This window comes from Salminus brasiliensis, chromosome 1 (genome assembly GCF_030463535.1).
Source record: "Salminus brasiliensis chromosome 1, fSalBra1.hap2, whole genome shotgun sequence".
Lineage (NCBI taxonomy): Eukaryota > Metazoa > Chordata > Actinopteri > Characiformes > Bryconidae > Salminus > Salminus brasiliensis.
The window spans coordinates 80,585,150-80,605,441 of NC_132878.1; the positions used below are offsets into that span (position 1 = coordinate 80,585,150).

The following is a 20,292-nucleotide window of genomic DNA, read 5'->3' on the forward strand; positions in this document are numbered from 1 at the left end:
ATGCCAGACAAGCTGAAACGCACCTGATTCCGCTTGTTTAATCAGTCCCAGTCTTCAAACAACTGGTGACCACATGTTCTCCTGCTTGGTCGGAATGAAAATCTGCAGCCACTCTGGCCCTTTGCGGATTGGATTGTACACCCCTGAATTATGCAGTGCTTTGGGATGCCTCGAGCAAAATAAATACACCTGCCATTAACATGTGTTTTGCACCCGGATAGTATCGGGATCTACTTTGACTGCATTCTGTTTACACTTGTCATTAAAATATGTCCCCAGTGTGACCAGATAAGATCCGATTTTACTGTCCTGTGTGAAAAGCTCACGAATGTGTACATAATTTTTGTTGTAGTTCCTCTAAACAACGGTTTCTCATTAGAACTGTCCTGCCTTGGAAGACGGTGGGGCTTCTGCAACGGTGTGAAACAGTAGATGGTTCTCGCAATCCTGTAACGTCTAATTTGATGGGAATGAGTGATATTGTTGTGAACTGAATTGTGTTGTGTGGTTTCAGGACATCTATGTTGAAATAACCACAGTGAATCTTCTGGTTGTCTAGTTTCAGAAGGTTCCGTGTCACAGTTTTTGCATGCCAACTAAACCTGGAGAACTAACTACAGTTTGTCATCAGATATTTAATGTTTAATCAGATCACCAAATTGTGCTCATCAGAACCGGAACTGAACACCCCATTCCTATGAAGAGTAATGACATGCAGCAACATTGTGGAACAGTGTTTCTTTGCCTTTCTCTGAGTACTTTGCCCTCTAAATAACAATGTCTTGGACTCCTTGGCTATTTTAAAAGAATCAGATCTTTTATGTCTCTTATCTGTAAATTAACATTGCAGACTGTAGCTCTCTCCTTTTTTTTTTACACTTCCCTTGCCCTGCTATGTTACCATACCCTCCTCCCAAACAAAACAGGCTAATCTCTTTCCTCGATCCATACTGCAAACTCATTTTAGCCCTTCCTCGCATCTCTTTTTAGTGAAATCCGGCAATCGTTGACCATCAGGGCAAAAGGCGATGCTGTTAGCAAGCTAAGCCATCTGGCTATCTCACAAGATAGAAAGGATGCATTTGCTGCATAGCCAGCTGCATTAGTTCTCAGTCATGGAAGAATGGTGAGATTGCTGGGGGTGGCAGTGGGGTTATCTGGAATAGTTTAAAAAAAATACAGCCGTTGTCCCGCTACTCTGCCTAGTTTACGATTAAGGTCAGATTAATTTGTTTTGAAATGGCCTAAATAATCAACGCGTCACCTGAAGAGGGTGAACATTGTAATTGTTTAGATCTTCTACATGTGCTTCTGCTTCATCAACATGTCTGTTTTCCACTATGATTAAATACATCATGCACAACAGTTGTGCTGGAAATTGATTTAGCGCTGTGTTCCACCGTTCCATGCAAAGTCTCTGTGGCTCAGGAGCTTGTGATGATTCAGTCCTCAGCAGAATAACAGTCATTGTGTGTGGCGGAGTGGAGTGATGTTTGGAAGACTGAGCTGGAGGTAGGAGATTATTGAGATGTGACAGGGTATGGCAGACTTTCTCTCCGCTTTGTAATCCTCTGTCTGTAACAGAATAAGAAATAATAAAGCCAGCCATCTCTTGGCTGCCTACTGGAGTGTTGTAGGGGAAGAGGGGCGTGCAAGCATTATCTTTCATACAGAGAGATCTTGTTAACGATAGTTAACAGCTGTTGTCTGCTGTCAGGTTTTTTGATATGTAGACATGATTAGGTCTGTTTATTGAGTTTTGGATGGCGCTGTGTAATCACTGAATGCAGTAACTTGTTTCATTTCAGGATTTGCACTGCTGTTCAGATGATTTATCAGATTTATTTTTCTATGGGTTGTAAATGAACTCTTTACAGTGTTCATTTGTGTCAAGCTGGACTTGACTGAATGGTAAAGACAATACTCTAGGTGTTTATTCAGTCCTGTAGGTGTTAATTTAGCACTGTGGGATTTGCTCATGCTGACATTTTAAATGAGTGGATTGAAGGCTGCATTCTGGATAAAGTGATTAGATAGGGATTATCATCCTGCAACTTAACTAGGATCAGCTTTCAGTTAAAATAATCAAATATTGAATATCTGAAAATCTGACTGACTGAAAGCCCACTTATAAACATTTAGACGAGAATGACTCTAATCGAGCGGCTACCATTGTATGGACTGAAAGCTGAATTTAAATTTCTTCGCATGGTTTTGGATCTGTAGTCCCTTTGATAAGATACAGCTACAGATCCACCAAGTATCAGACAGCTCAGTGCAGCTGTTGTTTACTAACTGTTGAGCCACCAACATAAGTAGCTCCGCATCAAATCTTGATAAAAAAAAAAAAAAAGAATTAAATCCTCACAAAGTCAAGCGAACGATAAAACAGGTTCTGCTATGTTTGGACTGGTAACCAGCTATTATCTAACCAGCGTTATCTAGACTTACATAAGTTAGCAAGTAGGCTAAACACCACAGCGCAGAGCTTGTTCCAGCTAACTGAGGCTCAGATCACACACGTTTAGAGGATAAAGCCTCATACCCGAGAGCAAAAAGTTACTTGATAAAGTGTCTTAGAAGTGTTTTTCACTGTTTTCTGGTACATTTAGTCGACTGGTTCATCCAGGTTTGCATGCTCTCCTTTTTAACCGAACTCACGCATGCCGCTATAACACGCAAGTACAGTGGGCTTCTGGAATACTGACACATGCTAACTTTCATATTGTCCAGAAACGGCCATATTGGCCAAGAAATCAGCAAACAAATAAAATAAAAGCTGCATGCTTGCATTTCACCTGTCCATATCTAGAGGTAAATATGCTTCTTCAGACTTCTTCAGCTGAAACACTGAACTAAATAGCTCTACACTGCAGACTCCTGAGCTAATTGCTTACTTTCTGGAATACACCTGAAATACACCTCATTGCTTTTAGAATTTGATTAATGTGGGTTAATAGTGCCTCTACTACAGGGCCACAGGGGAAAAAACAAGCCGACAGCCGATACTCATTACTTTAAAATATGCTTGGATCAGCCCTGATCCCTATCTACTACATCAGATCTGAACATGCCTGGTGGAAAGAGCTGAGAATTGGAACGAGGTGTCACATTGATGCAAACTCGCATCAAAATAATAAATAACTTGTGGTCATATTTAAAATTGGGCACATTTAATTATCACAGAAACTGACTTAACTAGAGGAAGAATGTGATCAACATGTTATCGGCCTTATTGTTTGTTTGATAATCCCTTGAATAGAGTTGACATTCTTCCACCTCCCGTCAGCAGTGAGCCTCCTAATCACTTCTTTTTTTTAAAATGGGGGAGACTAAGGGATCTTTTTTCAGAACTGCAGTTCCCAGAAAGAGAGAGAGAGTGAGAGAGAGAGAGAGAGAGAGAGACAAAACCAGGCCTTTAAAAAAGGAGCTGACAAAAGCAGGCATTGCAGCCTTTGGGAAAAAGGTAAACAGCTCATCCAGTGCCTTCTGGGTAGTCTTGCATATGGTGATGGGCTTAAACGCTGGTCTTTTTGCTCTCCTGTCTGCCTCACACAGCGAGTTGCTAATGGATTCATTAATGGCTTCTGCTTTTGGCCTGAGACCAGAGCCGTTCTGTAATTACATCGTCATTATTGTTGCTTTCTTTGCTCGTGTCTGTGATTTTTCTTACCTCTAGCCTGCCTTCTCCCTGTCCAGTGTGAGATGGACTCTGCCCTGTGAGCCTGCCACCCTGAGACCTATGTGCTGAGGATGCTTGCGCTTTTTAAATATTCATACACCCTTCCTGGACTGCTGCCTCGTGGGTGGATGAGAGTGTGGAGAGAAGGCAGGGAGTGGGAAGGGGAGAGGGACGACTAGAAATGAGGTCTGTGAGGGTCTGTGAGGTTGATTTTAGCAACAGAACCGGTGCAGAAATTGATGATGTGAGTTTAAGTGGGGGAAAAAGACAGGGAGAAAGAAAGACGCTGGCATTATAATTAGTTAGCACCTCATTTGCTGCCTTGTCACTACTCTTCATTTTGCTTCAAGCCTGGTAGAGGAAATCTGGATTCGTTAACAGGCTGTTAAAGATAACCTCACCACTGACTACAGTGTGCTATTGTGGGTGTGCAAGTGTGTGTGTGATTTGTGGATCTCCTGAATGTAAATTTACCTTGAATTGCCAGTTCATTAGGCACACCTTCCTTAATGCATTGGCTATTAATTAAGTGCACCTCGTTGGTTTATGAGTACTGTCTGTAGTCCCTTTGCGACAGTTACCTCGCTATCTATTTGATAATGGAAAGAGAACATCATAGGAGTATGGCTGGCATGGTATTACTTGGGTGGTGGACTGCTTATCAGCAGTGACACTGATATAAATACACGTGTATCAACTTTAGTCATGTAATTAGTAACAAGTGTATCTCAAAATCTATAACAGCACACTCTCTAATGTGGTTATAAATGTGTAATAAGATTAGAACAATTGTAGTTGATATGAACTGCCGCTTTTCATTTTACTGTACACTATATGTAATTGCATGAGTCAAAACTGAAGTTAATACACGTGTAATTAGATTAGCTGTACTTGCGGATTAATCATTTGTAACAACAAGTATGTCACCAGTACTTACGCTGTTATTGCATGATTATGGATGTTCGACTACACAGTCATTAAAGACATCTACTATACAGCGGGTTTCATTGAATGTTTATTTAGAAGGCTTTCCAAATCGGTCATGGCTATTTGACAGAATAACCCCCCCCAATAATTCACACCCCTTACTGTTTAATTAACAGTAAATTACCAGGTAAACATGAATGGGGGACTGGAACATGAGAGTCTGAATAAAATAGCTACTTGGTCATGGCACGCATAATCTCAAGCCTCTGGCGTAATCAAGAATGGACATCTCCGGAGCCTCAATAAGTGATTGCACTATTCAAACCACATGTCACCAGTAGAGCGAGCTTACACTGCAGATCAAAGACAACCTCCCACTGAAGGATTTACATGTGTTGGGCTAATTCACAAGAGTGCATTTCTGCCCGGCCAGCTGAAGAAAACAATCATTTGCGTCTGGTTCCAGCATGCCCTTTAGAAGCACGGTGTTGCCATGACAAATGAGTCCAAAATATAAGGTGCCATGGCTTGTGTGCTGTTCTTGCCCCTGTGTTTTTGCAGCGAGTTCTGGAAGCTCTGGAAGGGTGCTGCAGCCTTTCTCCCTGGCTGTGCTGAAATCCGATGTATTCACTGAAGAATAACATGATTAGGAGTGTCAGCGGAATTATGTAAGCAGTTAAATTTAGGCCAGTCTTAAACGCCCCCCACCCCCCCACCTCCTCCTGACACTGCCTGTCTCCTGTGTCATGCCCTTCTCCTTGTCTGACTGTTCTTCCCCGGGTTTTGTTTCTCTGAGAAAGCTCGATATTCCTTCAATATTCCGCTTCTCTGTTTCTGTCAATCTCTTCACCTCCCTCATCCCCTCCATTCTTTTCTTTTTTTTCTCTATCTCTCTCTCTCTCTCTCTTCTCTCTGTCTCACTCTCTTCGTCTGAGAGGTCAGACCCCACAGGGCTGCAGTGTTTCATGCAGGCTGTCGTTCTCTGTCACTCTCCATTACTGATAGTACAGCAAAGGGAGGGGGGTGGAGATAGAGGCAAATGCTGCATAGATGCCCATCTACTCGCCCTATCTGAGTTCAATGACCTCTCTTTTTCTGTCTCTGTCTCTCTTTCTCTTGCCCACTCAGTGTTGAAACGATTCACAATACTTGTGGTATAGTACAGTATGGAAGTGTCTCATCTTCTGTTTTTTCTCATCTTCACCTCTTTTCAAACTATTACCAACACAATGCCACTGGACAGCTGAACACGTTTGCAGAAGAACAGTGATACTAGCACTGTTACCTGTTACGTCAGTTAACAAATGCTTACGTTGGCTAGCATTACCCTGAATGATGGAGTGAGAGGAAGGGCCATCCTACTTACCCGGATACAGCTAAACCAATTATGCTCTTTTAGGCTACTGGCAGTGGATAACGGCAGCAGTGCTAGAGATTGGACACATCTTCTGACAATAGCGTAAATGCTTATGCCAATGCAGTTGCGCTACTTGGAAGCCTCAACATATGGTTTTAATACAAAAAATAAGAAGTACTTTAGTTCACTAATTTTCAAGTTTTCAGTATGGGTTTTGAAATTGACATTGTCGATTATTATGTATATTCTTTTTTTTGTAGTACTTTGTAGTCTAGTACCTGCTATGTGTATTTATGTTATGTCCCCTTAAACAACATAATAATGATCGTCATATGACTATGTCCTATCCAGCCTGCAACATGGAGAACTCAAACACTGAGACAAGTGAGCAGCTCGAGTAGTTTATCTAATTGTTCATTAGTCATAATTAAGGCAAAATGTTCAGTTAGTCGTGATGTTTATATGAGGTCATATTGCCCAGAAGTGTCCATACCATTGTTTAAACCCACCCCCAAAAAAACAAAATAAGCAAAATAAACATTTTCTGCTGATATTGTCCCAATGTGATACCTGGTATATGAACAATGGTGCCCTGTTCAACATTATACTACTGTATACTATACACTATACTACTGCTGAGTATTGTTTTTGAAGCTTGGCATGGACTTGAGTTGAACTGTTTCCTCGCTCTTTCTGTTTCCCTTTGTCTCTCACTTTTTGTCTTGTCTTAGCTGTGGCATTAGCTTCCCCTCATTTCCCATCTCACCTTTCTTCACCCCATTTGCTCTCTCCCAGTCGCCTTTTTTCTCTCTGCTACCCCTGCACTGAATGTTTGTGAAATGCTCTTTTCAATACGAAGCCACTTGTGTGAAGACCTCTCTCGAAGGGTCTGCACGTTCTCACCCTCATTCCTCCCTTCAGAGAGCTCAGATGAATCGCAGTGCTTTTGTGGGTTGGGAACGCCACTCGAGAGCCCTGCCTAAGTGTAGCGTACATTCAGCCACAGGCTGGCATCAGACATGACCCAATGGCCTCCCGCAGTGACACAAGCATCTGCTGATGGGCTCATCGTTCTAAAAGAGCTTAAAGGGATAGTTCAGCAAAAAGACAGTTTCCTCTTTACTCCAAATGAAGCCTACCATCTAAGACAAGTGTGCTTCTTTCGTTTTGCACTGGAACTACAAGGCTAATGTGGCTGACAAGGAATGAGGAGCTTATACATAAATTCCCAGTTAACATTGTGAAAAGTCTGCAGATCTAAATCATCACACGCCTTAAATAAAGCTGGGCAGTATGATGGTATATATTGTTATTGTGATAAATAATAGTTTGTATATTTAGTATATTTCTGCATATTTAGTGTATTGATAACCTGAGCCTCATCACAAGCATTTATATGCATGAATGTCCTGACATGTTGTGCAAATGGTAAAGAAAGTATCCTGGTAAATGGAAGAAGTATCCTGACATAGTACTTTATCATCCACCTCAACCCTTAAACCAAATGTCGGTATGTATCTCAAATAGACTTGTTCATGTAGTTTTTAATACTGTATAGTCTTTAAGTCTAGACCTGGAATCCAGTTCCCAGTCCTGGAGTTTGTAATCAGTGGTAGGTATGGCACTAAGGTGACTAATGAGTTTAGCTTTCAGTTAACCAATTGTAATTTCAACACCCAGGACTGAAAACTGGTTTCTGGAGTTTTTGTAATAATAAATGTCTATAATAAATTACAGACTTCAGGGTGGCAGTTGCTACTGTTTTTTTTTTACAATGTAACATGTTTTTGTCCACTGTGATTGATAACAGCATGTCCCACAGTGTCAGAAACCTCTTACTCTACTTGAAGTACATAAGCTTTCATTACTCATTAGCTGCTTGAGGTGTTTCAGTGTAAAACTAAAGAAGCAAACTTCACCAAACATCGCCAAACATATCTTGGCTCATCAACTCCATTTGGGTTTTTTCCCGTCAAACTACTGCTTTGAACATGCAACTGAGGCTCAACCGTGGGCTGGAGGCTGGAGCGGCCGAGTCGAGCTCTTTGTGACAGTAATCTCACCGCAAGGAGCATCTTTCTCTCCCAGCGCTGAAACTGGGTCATGGGATTGTGAGCGCCCCTGACAGAGCGCCACAGCAGGAGGCTCCGAGCAGCAGAAGCTGGGCTGAATTCTTACATTAACCAGGGCTGCGCAGTGTGGACTACATGTCATACAATCCTGTTAGCTGAATGTCGTGCCAAATAAAAACCCAAATTTGGTTAAAGACAAAAGGGTGAAAAGTTGAGTTACTGATGTTATTCATTATTTCTATTGTTATTTATGTTGGATTTATGTTAATTGGTCGATATGCTCACAGCACAGTGAACAATTTTGAGATTGGTTGAAGGGTTCATTGGCATGTTCCAGGCATATTGCACAGGTCCTTTTTGCGATAGCAATTAACAAACAACACACTATATTACACAGCCCTAAAGCTAACCAAGCCGACTGGTCCTCAGAGTGCGTTTTTGCTTTGTGGAGCAGATTTACAAAATCCGACACAAAGGAAAGCTCATAATGTTGTAGTGCATGTGTGTGCTGATATGCTGTTACAGAGAGAGAGAGTGAGGGGGAGGGGTGTGTGTACAAATGTGTGTGTGTGTGTGTTGCATGTTTGTCCGTGTGTCTCCGGTTTCCGAATGTTAGTTGGTAAGGGTCAGAAGGGGTTAACCCATCTGGTAGTCATCAGCTTTATGCACACTAGTGCTGTTGTCCATGGAATCGAGGCTCCTGTAATCGCCTCCTTTAGACTGGCTCGGTTCAAATGGGCCTTAAGTTTTGTTTCCACATCTGTAATCCTCAGCATGCCATGGCACCATGCTGGGGGCCAGCAGGATTCTGCCACTGGAGCAGCTGATATTTTTGCCAGAGATTTGGGTAAAAAATAATTCCACAGACACTAAATCGCCACTCTCCAGCCTGCTGCCAGAGAAATGTATTATTTATTTATTTGTGGTTGGATTATGTGTGTTTTTTAGGAAATTGGAAATGTAGCTTTATTATTGGAATGGACACTATTGTTCTGTGTTGTTGCACAGAACATTGTATGAGAATGTTGTGGCTGATAACAACTTTAAGGGTCTGAAAATGATGGTAACCAATGACATTGGCCGATATCATTATTTTTAACTCAAACTTAGACTTTATACTCCAGTAGTTGTCAACAATGTTTAACAGGCCGATGAGATTGTCAGCTTTTGTATATGAATTGTTAAATATGACGTATAGATTGTTACCATTTTTAACTTCAATTTAACAGCACAACCACCTCATTCTTAACAAAGATATTGATTGACTTTTTTCTCATTTTCAGTTGTCTTTATAGAAAACATATTGTTTGTGTTATTGTCATGCTATAGAGGGGTTAGCCGCCACATTCTGGGCTTCCAATACATGCGACTATTAGTCCAATCTAAAATGTTGCTAATTTTTGCTGTGTTGGTCACTATGTCTGCTCCAAAACTAATAACATCTTGGATTATCAATAATGGCTGATATTGTCAGTCAACCAATAAACTGGTTGAGCACTAGTGAGATTTGCATTTTCTGTGTGGGGCCATAGCACTTCAGTGTTTTGAATGTTTTGTAGTTTTGACATATGGCTAGATGTTCTTTTTGCATGACTCAAAGTGTTCTTCACCTTCACTTGAGGTCCACTTGAGGTCCACCTACCTTGGACTACATAGATGTACAGAGTAGCTCAAATATTGTTGATCAAATAGTACTTGGGTGATGTAGCATTCTTAGCAGAGCAGTACCCTAGTAGAGCCACTTTTGCTTTATGTGGGTATGAAGAACCTTGTGAAGGTATGAAGTGAAGAATCTTTAAATTCTTAAGAGGTCTCTTCACACATCTGTTATATAAATATGTTCTTTATGGAACCAAAAGTGATTCTTCTATGCCATTGCTCACAGAACCCTTTGTAGCAATTGTATTTTGCACTGGAATGAGTGTAACTGGAATAGTGATGTTATCACACTGGTTCAGCGTGGTCTGCCATCCACAAATATCCAACCAGGGGCCAGTCTGTGGTTAGAGAACTGACCATTAATGAGATCTGTAAGGTGGAGCAGCAATATAGTGGCCAGTTAGTGCATATAATGGAAATATATGGTGAATCCGACACACTAGGACCTTTCTCCAATCTAAAAAAAAGTTAGTCTAAAAAATGCATTTCAGGTTTCAGCATTTCAAGTCCAACTGCGACCTCGTCAGCATTATATGACTTTCTAACGACTGTCATTTCTCCCAGAGCCAGACGCTTTCAATTATCCACAGCATTGGGTGTCGTCCAGTGGACTGAGATTGAGGCTTCCTAAGCCATATTATTGTTCGAGTCCTTATATGAAAGGCGTAATGCCATCTGTGCCGCTGTCGCCGTGAATGCTGAATCACTTAAGCTCTGCCGGTACCTGTTGAAATGTTTCAGAGCTTGGGGAGAGTGTGTTCAGCCCTCAGCCTCTCAGTAAATGGCTCAGAGTTTTAGTCTAATGCGTTATGGATCCCCTCAGTCTTTTATCAGTGAGCTGCTTTCTCTGCCAATTTGAAAGCACAGAGTTCTGTGTGAGCGTGAGGGCTGCTTTCAGCTAGGCCGCTTTTTATTGGCCGCAGCGGGGAATTCTAAAGCGCAAGACATCTGCAATGCCCATTTGTGCCTTTTTTTCATTTACCCTTGATAGTCATGTCGTTTTTTCTGGAATAGGTTTGACTGTGGAAAAAAGATACTTACTTCACATGTTGTCACGATTATTCCAGAGCAAGAGGTATGGCTTGAGGGTTTCAGGTCAAAGCAGACCCGGCATTAAATTCACGTTCATTCTGAATGTCCTTTTTTCTTGTTTTGTTTCAGTGTTTTGGATTGGTGTTTTGTTTTTGTTTATTTAATGCAATAACAGAGTTAATCATAGACATTCTCAGGCAGACCATTTACCCCATGTTGTCAGTCCATTTGCAGGGGTTTAGCTGTTGTTCAGATCAATAGCAATTCAGTTCCCAGTGTGAGTAGCAAATAACATGAAATTACATGCCAGTAGATGTCAAAATGCCAGTTTACAGTTTGCACGTATTGTTCAGCCAACAAAGCGGCGAGGACATTCCTTTCTTATTTACACTGAAAGAAACGAAACAGCGCCCATGAATGAAATGGTCCTTAAACATCTCCTTGAAGATTAGTCTGCTTATTCAGCTTCAGTCTCAAGAGGCTAACGCACGTCATTGCTTTGGCAAATATGTCACAACAGGTCAATAAAATGCTGCTGCCTTGCTTGTGTTGGAAAGGGAAGCAAGCACCTCAGTGGAGACTTGTGCCCTTGCTTTTTAGGCATCTTATGGATGCAGTCAAGATCCATTTGTGCTACTAAAACAACTAGGCATTGAAATGACTACAAACCACTCTGAGCAAATAGGGTTCTGTATAGAAGCTAAAAAGTTTCTTGACTCAGAACAATAGTGGAACACTTTTTGGCGCTGTATGAAAAAGGGTATTAAAAAAATATTCAAAAGATACTTTTTTGAAGGTTCTTTGGGTTGTCATGGTTCTCTGCTGAAATACTGCTTTTAAAGTGTGTCCATTGTAGCCCTCAGTGGGTGAACTGATATGCTGTATTAATACCAAATTTATTGTAACTGGCTCTTATTGTAACATGCTCTCATGGCTGCTGAGCTGCTCTGGTTATTGTTACTTTGTTTAATATCTGTCACAACCCGACACATACTTAAAATCACTTTTCAGTAGTGAGTGCTGTGTTGGCGTTGTGCTGTCCTGTCTGTTTACTGTGTCTAAGGCCTGTCATATTTATTGTATTGTATTTGTTGTAGCTCTAACATCGTCCCTGTGCTTGCTCCTTTGTCTGCTTTAGAGATAGCTTGCAGGTTTGCACAATTATGTTTGCGCTTTATGTATCAATACTGGATTGTTTCTGTTCCATGTTGCACTATGGTCCTGGAGGAACGGCATTTCGCTCCACTGTGTACTTGTACTCAGATGGAATGACAATAAAAGCCTCCTGACTTGACTTGGTTGAATGCGGGAGTGATGGGTAGATATCATGCCTGTAAATGGGAAAGCTGTCTAAATGATACTGTGCACATTTTAGCACATTCTTAGACCAGAGTGTCAGGTTTCAAACATTAAACTGCACACTTTATTGTCTCCAGAAGAACACAAGTAAAATCTATAAAATATTCAGGTCCAGTTTTAGATACATAACCCATTAAATCTATTGGATCGGATTGGGACATGCCTAGTAAAATCAAGTCTCGGATCTGGTGCATCGGGGAAAGATTAATTACTCAGGTCTTATGGTCAAATGGAAGATAACAGTATGCTACAACTTTAAATTAAGCTTGAGCTCAAACATCATCACTGTGCTTGCTCATGTGTCTGCTTGAGGTAGTACTAGTAATGGTAGTAGAAGTAATAGTAGTAGTAGTGTCTGTGTGTTGCAGCTGTTGCTCTGTAATTTATAGATGATCCCTACTCTGCCGAGGATGTTGGAATAAATGCAGCTTTATCATTGTCAAATACAAGGTAAAGCAAAGGTACAAATGCCCTCATCCTCCCGACTGAACCTGCTTTACTTGTTTACCACTGTTATTGTCCACACAGTTTTTAGAATAAGAGGTTACTGCATCAGGCCAACTGGATTCAAGCATGTGCATCTTTGTACATTTCCAAATGAATCGAATGAATAAACACAATGTCATCTTTCTGTTTACTTACTTTGGCAGCAATTGTGCTTATGTAATCCATTTCATTCATATGGAAATGATGTGCACATCTGAATGAAGCAAATTCAGTGCTTCCTCTCTTTCGCTGTACAACTCCTTTTATTGAATCTCTATTAATACGCTCACAAAGCTAAGTCGGGATGACTGTGGTGCTGTTTTGGGACACTGAACAAAGAGTAATGAAATGTAGACTAGCTGTAGACTCCACTGGACCCTCTGTGATGGCTTCCACATGTGTGCAGATGGCTGGGCAGCTTTGTTCCTGCCTTCCAGGTCTTTAGGGTCGACCTCCGTAAAGAAGAACAGTACAGATCAGTAACTGCTGCAGCAAAGGCAGCCAGAGCCATCCATTATAGAGTGAGCTGACAGCTAACATAACTTTCTAATTCCGATCTTGTGAGGTTAGCACATCGTTCGCTTCTTTTAGCGCTCCTCTCTTGTCCACGCTCTGAAAAGATGCTGTGTTTGCTCGTGCTCAGTGGATGCTGTGTTTCTCAGGCCATGAAACCACCTTTTTTTACAGCAAATTCTTTTTTTCACTAAGTGGGAAAAGAGTCGAGGAAATTATATACACCCCCCCCACACACACACTACGCCTGCCGTCTCTCACTCACCCTCCGTTCACTCTTTCCCTTTCTCTCAGGGTTTACAAGCCACGAGGGACACATTATCCCACAAAGCCCTGATTAAGCCAAAACCGAGCAGAAAAGATTAACCACGGGCTTTTATAGCGCTGTTATTATTACACTAATTATATAATATTTGAGAGTTTATTACAGGTGTGAGGTCTGGGTCAAAAGAACCACTGTGCGATGTATTTCATGTTTAATAACATTAGGATTCCTGTGTTTCTGGCACATTGTTAAATACCGGAGGACAGAAATCAAAATATAGGCTAGATGTTGAGACATCTCTGCTAAATATAGGCCTAAGTGTAAAATATTATAGACTATCATTTATATATTATACTTATATGAATAAAAATATATAAACAAATAAGTAAATAAATAAGTAAATAAAAAATATCCAATATTTTTCATGTACCTCCACCAAAGCTGATGGCAATTACAATCCATTTACATTTAATACAAATACATTTAGAAACTGGGACAGCATGTAGTATTAGCATAAGAGAAACAGACATAGACAAATAGTAGACAAACACAACTCCAGCTGTTCTGGAGTTTAAGAAATACATCATCAGGTATCATTTTGAAATATGTGTAGAGTCTAAGCATCTTTCTAGTGTCAATATTTATTTGATTAATTATCAGCAGACACCGATATAGGGCAGATATCATCGTGCATTCCTAGAGCTTGCAGTATATTTATAAATAATTTGTAGGTGTAATGTGTAGCAGTACAAGCAAAAATAAAAAAAAATTCTCTCAATTTTGTGCTGTCAATTAACCTACCTGCCCATAGCTCATCCTAGCACTAGCAATGCTCCAGACACTAGGAGGGTAAGGATTTAACACGTCTTCTCCAATACATGCAAAGCCAGCCACTGGGCAGCCACACTTGGAGGAAAGTGTTGGGTCTCCAACTCCGCCACACCAGCTAACAGATGCCTGTGTCAGTAAACATTGCTTAAGAGTGATGAGGGGAGAGAGGGCACCATCTACCCACCTAGCCAATTGTGCTCTCTTGGACTTCAGCCGCTAATGACAAAGTGGCATGGCTCAGGATTCAGACTTGTGACCCCCAGGTCATAGTGGTAGCGCATTAGACTACTGAGCATCTCTGACTCGCTCAGCCACTGATTAATTCTGATGCCATACCCACAACTATCCAACTTTGTCTAAACACGTTTTTGTCATATCTCAAAGCTAAAAAATCAAATACATTATGAAGGATCCTAACCATTCTTGGTACTGCAGAGCTTGGTGGTGAGAATCCATAGCTTGGTGCTAACACGGGCTTCAGTATGTGTGACTCTTATTGGCCTATTATCATTTGCATCCCTTCTATGACAAAAAAAACATTTTTAGCAGTTGTCTGCTAAGTGTATGTGTGTGTGTGTTCCAGAGAAAGTCGGCACGTGCTGGCTTCACCACGTGTGTTGCCCCGCCGTCGTCTTGCTTTTTATTTTCAGTTCCTTCTCAATAATTCATCCACTGGACTGCAGGATCTGCGCAGGCCTTGTGACCGGAGAAGGCAGCCCACTCGTGGGCAAGGGCTCTCTTCAGCATTCCCTTAAAGGCACAAACATCCGCCCTGTCCAGAGTGGACAGAAGGTGGGCAGTGCTGTCACTCTGGAGCACTTCTCTTCTTAGGCTGTTTCTACTGCACTTTATTCTCACTGTCAGTGACCTGTAGACGGTCCACACACTGGATTCACAGCAGATGTGAGTGACCGGTTCTTTTTGCGCATATCTATCTAGAAATAGAGGTCCAACCTTAACAGCAAAAGCACCACAGATTGATTGCAGTGAGAAGTAGGAGCCATATCCATGCTGAACTTGTTCATATACTGTCATTCTTTTCCTGTTGTGTTTGATAGACAATCATAAAATTCACACACACATACACACACACACACACACAAAAGATGAACAAACGAGCAGACCACTGAGAGAGTTGATTGAGTGTGAGGAGAGTTCATCTTATTGCTACTTTTCTCACACGCTGTGATAATCCCTTCTTAATAGAGCCTTGCATGCACCTCCACCCTGTAATTGTGGCCAAAGACTGCTCCCCACTCCCACCCATCCCTCAGCCCACTGAAATAACAACAGCAGCCGCCAAACACACCTGCTTCTTATTCCAGCTCTGTGCAGGAGCACTGAAATTCCCTGAGCGCTCTTCCTGTGCAGCCGACGCCACTCAAATGACAAACCCTGGTTTATTACGTGTATAAAGATCTTAACAAGTGCCATCTTTCTCAAGTGACGCAAGTGTTTGCACAACAGTGTAAATGTAGACAAATGAAAATCACATGAAGAGATCATAAAAATGAAGTTACGGAGTACGAAGTACAGAGTTACATAGCCTTACTCTATAGCTCACATTTTCTTTGACTGTAATACAGGAACTATGATTGCTGAGTACTATTACTGCTAATTACCAATGGTAGCTGTATTCTGCACAGCCAGCATGTAACACTGTTAAGATCCAGTGGTTCTTCAAGTTTGCTTGGTTGGAAACCAACACTTTGTCAAAGTAGCTCATTGGCATCCTTCTTCATGACAAGCTCATCCATTTTACTTTACTGGAGAGCAGATTTCATGTTCTTTGCGTATCGGTCGATATCTAATAGTGATCTGATACCATTGCTGAATAATTCATTAATAATTTAGTAATTTGCAAAACAACCTAAAACAAAGAACACAGATAGAATAGAATCAAATTGTTGTTTATTTGTCATGGCAATTAATCATTTTATTCTGAAATTCAATGTTTATGAGACCAAAAAGGAGCTAGCTCCTACCTTCTCAGCTCTATGGAAGACCAGCCACGGCTGTAATGTCATGTCTGAACAGTTCAGCTCTAGTCTTTCCATTTCACTGAAAACACCACAAACAACAACACTGTCTCTTTTCAAAACGGCGATGGGGGATTTAAATCTGATATATAATGTGTCTGCCTGTGTGTGTGAGAGATCCCTTGCTCGTCCTCCTGCCTACCCTGCTCTTGAGTAAACAGAGCAGGCTGCTGAGGCTGATGTGTGTGGATTTTAGTTGGTTTTTCAGAGCTGGATTACACTGCTTAGGCAAGTCTTGCTGTTTGCTGTGTATCATGTCGGTATGTTATTCTGACCCTGAGTCCGATACCTGATACAGATCATTTTGTCAGTCCCTAATAAAAATAATAACACACATGTACATTAATGGGCAAAAAGGTACCAAACATAACCTAAACAAAAGAATAATTTGTAAAGAAGATTACAATAGATGAAGAAAGGCAATTTCACAATCTGGGTGCATTCCAGTGAGTATGTTTAATTGTGCAAAAAGGGTAAAAAGAGTAGTTTCTCGCAGAAAATAAGTAGACATTATTAACTTATATTCCTTACACATATAAAATATATACAACAACATAGAAGTAAACAAGCCACATTTTTGTATCCGACTTAAATCTATTTTTTCATTCATCTTGCTGAATTGCGTTAGTTATTAGACTATCATCCTGTCTACACTGCAAAGTGAAATGCATTCTAGTGTTTTCTATCACTGTGTGAAAGAAGCCCCATGCTGCCTTTATTGCTGGAAGCACTGAGATAGTTTAAGGAATGCCAAGGACTTATTATGACTCTGTCTCATCAGGGTACCAATCATAGGCAACTGAAGTGTTTGCTATCATGTCTGATTGTTCAGAATGGTACTTTGTTTCCAGCTTTGTTAGATCAGAATAAATACGACAGTGGGTAAAGTTGCATTGTTATAGAAGAACACAGCACTAATGGCCTTTGCAAAAAAAAGTTGGACTGCCATGATTTTAATTGCCATTATTACCGATAAACCATCAGACCATCGGGCCACTGGACATGCAGCCTCAGGTCCTTGTAAACAGAAAAGTGAACAGCATTGTATTCAGTCAGTTATTCAGTTCAGCACATTATTTGGTGGGCCTTCTTCACTCTGCATTCTTGCTGTACTTAAGGTCATTTTTACCAAGAAATTTATGCCATTTTTGTTATATATGAACAGGCAGGCATGTACTGCACCTCATCTCCTACGGACGGGAGGCATTTCTGTTGACCTTTACTAATGCAGTCATTGTGTGGGTGTCTGCCTGTGTGTGGGGGATAAAGAGTTCATCTGTGTGTTGATGTTCATGCATGCATTCTGGGATTGTGAGACATTGTCGATGACCTTTGACGAACTGTCGGACTGCGTATTTCGTCCTCTTGCTGCTCAGAGCATATGAACGATAGTGGCCTATTTCCCAATACTGACAGAAGAGCCTCAGATTTTTAATGCATGTGTACCTTGAAAGACAAATTTGAGGTAGTTGTTAAGGCAGTGCTGTTTATGTGTAGTGTTCAAAAACAGGCCACTCACATTTATGAAAGCAGTTGTAGTGTGATCCTGATACGCTACAGAAATTGTGGGCATGTCCAGAGTGATCGGCAGGACTGGAGATGATTGTGAAAAGTGTCAGAAGGCTTTACAGCATAGAGAATTAAATTATAATAAAACAAATCTAAAGAATGTATGCTATTTTAAAAGGAGCTCGGCTTGACCTGCCATCCTTTAAGATCCACGGAAGACATCCAGACTTTTTTCTGTCCTGGCACTGAAGTGGTGGAACAAACTTCCCTTAGGTGTCTGAATACCAGAATTTCTGGCTGTCTTCAAACGCAGACTCAAGACCCTCCTCTTCCAAGAGTTCTTAGGGAAAGTGTAGTGCATGTGGAGTACTGTAGGATCCATACTGACTTACTGACTGTATTTAGTAGTATCTAAGCTTACAGGTATATTTTGATCCTAGTCTAGACAAACTAGCCAAGGATATGAACAGTGATAGAAACAGAACAATGTAAATGTAAATGTAATTGTGTGCTGGAATACTACAATATTAAACAAGCCCCGTAATGTTAATGTGAACACTTTAAAATCTTCAAACACTCCAAACATCATTTTGTTTTGAACACCATTTCTTTCACAAGCTCCCACTACACTGTGATTGTCTGAGTAAAAATCTCTAATCTGTAAACTTCAACATACAGAGTAAAATGCACTTAAATGTCTGTTGCAAGCTTTCACAAGTAGGCTAACAAAGTAAAGAGTAGCTTTTTAACATTTTGTTTAATGACCGCATTAATGTACATACTGTAAATGTATAACCACATTAACATTTTCACAATTTACAGTATATGCATCACCATATTTTGAATTACAGACAAAAAGCAGTAGTAGGGCCAGATTTGAAACATTGCTGTCAAAAACTAGTAGATTGATGTTTACATGATTTTGCTGCACTACATCTAATGTACAGGACTAATTATGCTCTTTGCAGTGAAATATGTTTTTGGTCAGTACTCTTTAAACACTAACCATATCCACAATATACTCATAAACATTAGATTAAATAGATTGTTTACAGAAATAACAGAATTTATCTAGGTAACAATATAATATTGTCCACTTCTAATTCAGAATATTAGCTTTAAACAAGCAGTATTGTGAAAATAGGGCTGGAAAATGAATGGAATATTAATAGAAACCGACATTCAGAGCAGAAGGTAATTATCACCATGTTCATTATTTGTTTTTTAATTGTTTTTCTGTGTGTGTTCTTTTACTGTCCCCTTAAAAACATACTACCATTTTTTAATCATGTGACTCTGTCCTGTCCAGTCTGGACTAATCGAGTTAATCGAGGTCACATCGCCCCCAGAACTATTGTGAACTGTAATAAATGGTTAAACAAAGTCAAAATTGTGATATCGGCAAACCCAGATATAGACAAATTGACAAGAAAGTGTTGTTTTGAACATGTGAACTGTGTTGTATTTTATTCATGTGAAAGTGCAGTAAGTTTCATGGTCCGTAAGTTTCATTTAAAAAAAAAAAGAGAAAGCTCCAGAAGTGAAAGCTCCGTGGGGAAGAATAGAAAGTCAGCGATAAACGCTTCATCACAGGAGCTGCGATTGAGCTGTCTGCTTAGTTTCCGGTAACGTGTGCTGATGTCCAGGTGGACATTTTGTGTCCAGCGCGAGGAGACGTCCATTATGGCTGTGAGTGGGTTTATGGAGCAGCCCAGTGAGGCGCGTAGCGGAGCCGGTGAGATTGGCGCTGTCACCCTGTGCGTGATGGATGGTGAGTGGCGAGGGAATGGCACTCCAGGGAAACTCAGAGCAGATTGAGACTGAGCACAGAAATCCCACCCAAGCTACAGGTTTAAACCCTCCAGCCCAGTTCTTCTCCTTCCTGCAGCCACCGTAATTGGACAGGCTCTTTGGAGGTGTCAAGCTGCAAGAGGTGTTGTGTGTATGTGTGCATGTGTGTGTATGTGTGTGTGCGAATGCTTGGGCGTTTCTGTATGTGTGTTGTGAAGATGTATCCATAGCCTTGGGAGAATGAGACGGATTTGACCTCGGGTTTAGAGGCTTACAAGATTTGTCGTCCCCACAAAGACCCCAAAAATTGCTTTCGTGATTAACTGGAAGGATAGTGCGCCCTTGGTATAAGTGGGCTTAGAGGAGAGATAGTGGATATGAAGTTTTCAAGGATAGAGGTAGATATAGAAAACTTACGAGTAAAAAGACACAATGCTATTGTGTGCCTGAGCTGGAATCTTGGAGCTGTGAGTGGGCATGTGAGTGAGCAAGTGTGTTCGGGTCTTCAGGGAAAAAAAAAAAAAAGTTTCCTGACTTGATAGACCCGCCCAACCTACAGTGACTAATTTGGTAAAGTGCTTTTTCTCTTTTCAGTGTTTTTTCTCTGAGAGATTTCAGTGCCATTTCAGTGTTTTTTCACTGAAATGGCAAATGGCTCTAATGGAGGCCATACATAGTGTATCAACCACTTTCAGTAGTGTGCGTACATTGGATAATGAAACAAGATGTAATCTGCTGTTAATAGTAATAATAATAATAATTTGATGTGC

General features: G+C 40.8%; 1 protein-coding gene across 1 annotated transcript in view; it reads left to right on the forward strand.

The window, feature by feature from the left end:
• Positions 1-20,292, forward strand: part of ek1 (eph-like kinase 1) — a 106,588-nt gene that overhangs the window by 21,460 nt on the left and 64,836 nt on the right.